At 36.6% G+C, this 5,905-nt stretch overlaps 1 non-coding gene across 1 annotated transcript; it reads left to right on the forward strand.

Annotated features, from left to right (window-relative positions):
- The first annotated feature begins 1,757 nt into the window (after nt 1-1,757).
- Nucleotides 1,758-1,863, forward strand: LOC140858341 (small nucleolar RNA R71). Its single transcript, XR_012141905.1, has one exon. It is a non-coding gene; the product is annotated as a small nucleolar RNA R71 (small nucleolar RNA).
- The last annotated feature ends 4,042 nt before the right edge of the window (nt 1,864-5,905 follow it).

A 5,905-nucleotide genomic window follows, 5' to 3' on the forward strand; every position in this document is an offset into this window, starting at 1 on the left:
ATGCCTGTAAAGGATCTGAGTTGAGCAAGGCAGGAGCTTTATCTTCTATAACTTCCTCTAACAAGTTGATCTCATTATGGTCGTACACAGGTGGTCCCAAAGATGCATTGAAAATATTTAACCTTAGCTTCTTATTTTCGAAAGTTACATCCATAACTCCGATCCTACAATTTATACAAGCATTAGCGGTTGCTAAGAAGGGTCTACCTAGGATGATTGGTATTTGGTTAGGGTCGCTATCAGATTCTATATCCAGCACAAGAAAGTCGACAGGAAAGTAAAATTCATCTACTTTCACCAATACGTCTTCTAGCATTCCACGGGGTACCTTAATAGATCGATCTGCTAGTTGTAAGGTCACTGTCGTGGGTTTTAACTCTCCAAATCCAAATAGGTCATATACAGAGCTCGGGAGAAGGTTGACACTTGCACCCAAATTAATAATGCCTTCTTAATCGTGAGGTTCCTTATGACACAAGAAATAATTGGGGTACCTGGATCTTTCAGTTTGGGTGGGGCGATTTGCTGGAAAACTGAGCTAGCCTGCTCAGTTAGGTGGATTTTTCTTGGTATTTGTGCCTTTGATTTTCGTTTCTGTGTACATAGGTCCTTTAGAAATTTGGCATAGGTCGAACTTGCTTAATGGCATCGAGAAGAGGTAAGTTTATCTGGACCTGTTTAAACAGTTCAACATTTTATTTATTTTTATACCCTTCTTATCAAGAGGCAGAGAGGATTCTAAACTAGAAAATGGAGCTTTAGGTGCAGGTGCTGGGTTAACAGGTTCTTTCCTCTCTTCAGATTTTTTCTTTTCTGTTGTAGCTGGAATTGGTTGCTCTTGTTGTTGGATTACTTCAGGTTGATTTAAGATTTTTTCGCTTCTAAGAGTCATGATCGATTTGACATGTTCGAAAAAAGTTTCAAGACCAATGGAGCTTTCAGTCATGTACTGTCCTTTTGGGTTATTAATAGGCTGACTGGGTAATTTTCCTTCTTCCCTCCTACTGAAAGCTGTTGCTAGCTGACCTATCTGGGTCTCTAGCTTTGCTATTGATTGCGTATGGGAGTGAAGGAGTTGGGTATTCATTTCTAGTCCTTTAAGTGCTTATAGTACCTTTTCTTCGAAAGCCGAGCTATGAGTACTCGAAGTGGGTTGAGGAGGGTTCTGGTATTGTGGCTGGGATGGATGCCTAAAAGTTACATCCGGGTAACCTGATCTTTGTTGCACCGGAAGAACCACTGGTTGTGATTTTCAAAAAAAATTTGGATGGTTTCTCCAGCCGGGGTTATAAGTGTTCGAATAAGGATCGTTTCCTGGTCTGCGAGCTTGTTGGACTTGAGCTTGCTGAACCTGCTCGTGCACAAACTTAGAAAATTGAGGTGCGGCTGGGCATTTACTAACAAAATGGTTCGGACTTGCACACAATGCACAAACTTCTTGGATTGGGTTAGGTAGAATCGAGGATTGTCCAGTATTTAGAAGACGGTCTAATTTTTGGGACAGTTCATCTACCTTAATATGGATATCCATGACGTTTCCAATCTGATAAATTCTACTTCTTTTTTGTTGAAACATGGGTTGTTCTCTAGAGGTGGTAGACATATGATGTAAGAAATTCTCACTAAGTATTTCAAAGAGCTGTCAGGCTTCATCCTCACTCTTTAGCATGAATGTCCCACCACATGATGCATCAACCATTTGTCGGTGTTTCTCCGATAGACCATCATAAAAATACTGACAAAGTTGCCATTTAGGGACAGCATGGTGTGGACATTTACGAATGAGATCCCTTAACCTTTCCCATGTCTCATGAAAAAGTTCACCCTTCAATTGGAAAAAACTGGTGATAGCTTTTCTAATTTGATTTGTTTTTCCAATTGAAAAGTATTTCTTGAGAAATTCTCTCTGAAAATGATCCGAAGTTGAAATGGTTATAGAGTCTAAGGAGTTTAACCAATGTTTGGCTTTGTCCTTAAGTGAGAAAGGGAACAGTTTCAACCTAAGGGCATCATCTGAGAAGTTTTGGATTTTTACTGTGGTACAAATTTTAAGAAATTCATCCAAGTGTTTGTATGGGTCCTCGTTACTAAGTCCATAGAACGATGGTAATATTTGAATAATGCTAGACTTAATCTCATATTGGGTAGCTTCTACTGGAGGTGCTTGAATGCATGGAGAGTAGGTATACGAGGATGGAGTGAAGTATTCTCTCAATGAGTGTGGAGGATTAGCCTCACCAGGTGCAGCCATGTTTCTAACTCGGATAGTCCTAAGAGTCTTTTCTAATTCTTCGTCTAATGGTTGCAAGTCGGGTTTTAGTGATCGTCGACCTAACATGCAACTAAAAGGTCTATGTAGGACTATCCTAGTCTGTTAAGGATTTTTTTTTTTTTATTAAGAGGAGAAGAGAAGAGAGAAAAGAGTTCTAAAGAAGAGATCCTAAGAAGTCCTAAAACTAATAGAAGAATTAGTTGTGGTTAGATTTTAATTACAATCAAGTTAGTACGCAGTGGACTCTCTATCCTAAAGTTACCCTAGTTCTAGACAGCTCCTAATTGTAGTTAGCTTTCAAGCCCTCCAAGTCGGAGCTTGACCAACCAACTGGCCAGATAAGTGTAAGGTTGGTGGGAGTCCCCCCGTTGCTTTCCTTAGATACCAATTAAATTGGTCAGGTCAGCGAACGGAACCAATTAAAAACCACCTTCCTTCGGGCCCAGTCGTTCCGCAAACCACTTGCCTAAACACTAGCTAGCTGACCAAGTCTAACCCGGTTCAACTCTCAAGGTCACTTATCCTAATGAGCTCGAAATTCTTAGGGGTCAACGTCTAATTAATTTTAGATTAAGGTCTAGTTATGCAAATGTAAGGGAGTGATTTGTGGGCCAAGGAAGGGTGATCAAATCCCCACCTTATCCGATTAATGGGTTATTGCCCTTAAGATTAATTATGGAGATGAGATGCAAAGAAACAAGGTATCCAATCAAGTTAGAAATTTTTATATTTGAGGTTATGCTATTTTAGTTAAGTGTTATGAAATGTCAGTGGTTTTTTTTTTTTAATTCAACCGTGCCAAGATCCCCGGCAACGGCACCAAAATTTGATGCGTAGTCGTTGATAGCACCAAAAATAACTCTACTCACTACGTAGGTAGGATGAGTCAAGATCGTATCCTCAGGGACCTTGGGCTAAGTTGAGATTACAAAATAAAAGAAAGAAGTATTATTTTGATTTAGAAAATAAATTATTTTAAAATTAATGTAATTAGAAAATAAAGAGCTCGAGAGTTTTGAATTAATTTGCACTAACAGAGTTGTATCTCTTTTTTTAATTAAATAGATACGATTAATCTTAGAAAAAATATCTATCTTTCCTCGGCACACCCCATACCCGTAGATCACGGTGTGTCTCCGGAAGGTACTAGGTAAATAAATTTTTTTTTCTCGGCACGTCCCGTATCCGTAGATCACGATGCGTCTCCGAAAAGTAAAAGTTATTCCTAATATTAATCTAACAGGAAAGCATAAATAAAAGCATATGAAAGAGAGTAAATAAAGAACTCATGATAATTTAAATAAAAAGTATAATATTTATTGCATATAAAAAATATAAGAAAGTTTAGAACAATAAACCATCTGTGTGTCGTTACAAAATTTTTTCTCCACTCCCGAGACTGCTAGCCTAGCTACTCATGAAGTAGTCCCTTTCTATTCCTCTATGCAAAGCTCTAGAAGAATTTCTAGGCTCCCCCTCCAATGGGAGTACAAAAGCCTTTTTATAGGTATTAGGAGGAAGGAGTTTTACATGATTTTTCGATGTGGGACTAAAGAAAATACTAAGAACTAAAAGATGAATGGATGAGATGGAAAGATCACAAACAGATAAAAAAAATACAAATTCCTCCTCTTGAAGTATTTCCAAATATCATATTTTTTTCCTTTTAATAAGCATTTGTTCGTCACTGTGTCCACAGCATCAAATTCCCCGCGAACCTGCTTGCCTCGCGCTCATGCCCACGCCCGCTGCCTCGCCCGCATTGCTTCCACGTTGATTCCGCGTTGCTTCCGTGTCGCGCCCGCGTGAGCCTTCTGCGCGCTCACGCACGCGTTAACGCTTCAAAAAGAAATTTTTTTATTCCAAAAAGAAACTTTTGTTTCTTTACAATTACATCTATATCCTTTTGGATTCCTTGTATAGTATCTTCATTTTCTATAATACCGTATGCATCCTTCTTTTATTTTAATTTTATTTTAAGTCTAATTTTCTTCAAACTTGAGTCTTTTTGATCTATGAATCAGACTCTTTATATCGGCGATCACCTTTCCTGTAAAATATAAAAAAACATCAAATTCTTAATAAATAAAATAAATTAACTATAATTTTTTGCTTTAAATGACTTAAATTAAGTGTTTATCAATTTTCATTGCAAATACTTTCATTATTTACGATGAAACTATTTTCATCGCTAATATTTGAAAATTTAAAATTAAAATAAATATTTTATTATTTATGATGATTAATTTCATCATAAATAATATGTATTTATGATGAAATTTTATTTTCATTATAAATATGAAGATATTTGTGATAAAAATTTATTTTCATCGTAAATAAATAATTATTAGAGATAAATTTTGATTTTTGTCGTAAATATCCTTATTTGCGATGAAATATATTTTCATCGTAAATAAATTTATCGTAAAAAGTGGCATTTCTTGTAGTGATAGTAACTTTTTACTGAAGGATATTTTTGATATTTCTATCAAAATTTTATATCTTCTAGGTAGACATGATACGTTGCTAGATGTCAATCTTGTCTTGTGGGTTTGATCGAATTAAAGCCTACTTATTCCAACTAAAAGAAATATATATATATATATCTTAAGCCAGCATGTGATCTACACACGCTTGGGCATGGAACAAGAAGCAGAACTCCCGAAGGAGTTCTTCTTCCTTGTCTGACCAAAACTCCAACTTCGATTTGGAGCCAGATGTTTAGCTTATTCTCCCTTCATTTGGCCCTCTATTTGAAGGGGATCCACCTCTCCCTTGAAGTTGACAACTTTAGCCAAGCTTTCCCTTCTCTTCTTCGCAAATCTTTTCTAAGAAACTTGTTGATTAAGCTCATTGTGTTCGCCAAAAATCTAGGTTAACCATTGCCAAAAATAAAGTAAGGATCTCTTGAATCTTTCACTAATCACTCTTCCCATTATGTCCAACCTTTATAAGCTTTGGTTATGGCCAACTATTATCAGATTTTCCTTCCAAACTGAGCCTCCAATTTTACCTATTTTTTTGTGAACTTTTATGGATTTTTCAACTCTAATTGTTGCCACTATCACAAGGAAGAGAACCTCTGGCTACACCACTATAGCACCAACCACCTTAGGCCACAGTCAATGCCAGTGAGAGGCTTTTTGTTCAAAGAAAGAGGGGCAATGGAGTGCCCTATTTTGCCAAGGAACTAGGAGAAGAAAGAAATGGAAAAAAAAGGAAAGAAGAAAAGAAAGAAAAGAAAAAGAAAAGAAAAAAGAAGCAAAAAAAGAGACTTCCTCTCTCTTCCCTCTTTTCTCTCTCTAATTTCTATCTCCATCTTCTCTCTCTACTTTTTCTCTCTAAAATTTCTCTCTCTTGATTAATTCTTTCTTCAAGGATTTTTTGGATCTTCAAAAAGACTCTTAATGATCTTGATTGATTCTGATGAACAAATCCTTACCCTTGGTCGTCGGGCATCGTGTCGGCATCCATCCTAGCCAGATTAAGTACTGTTTGTTTTGATATTATCCATGATTTATATTAAGTCATCTATATACCAATTTAATCATGATTGGATTAAATCATCTTGATTTGATCAATCGGGATGCTGGACAGTATCATCTAATCGGTCCTATTCCATCTTGTTAATTT

This window comes from Elaeis guineensis, chromosome 5, assembly GCF_000442705.2.
Source record: "Elaeis guineensis isolate ETL-2024a chromosome 5, EG11, whole genome shotgun sequence".
NCBI classification, from domain to species: Eukaryota; Viridiplantae; Streptophyta; class Magnoliopsida; order Arecales; family Arecaceae; genus Elaeis; species Elaeis guineensis.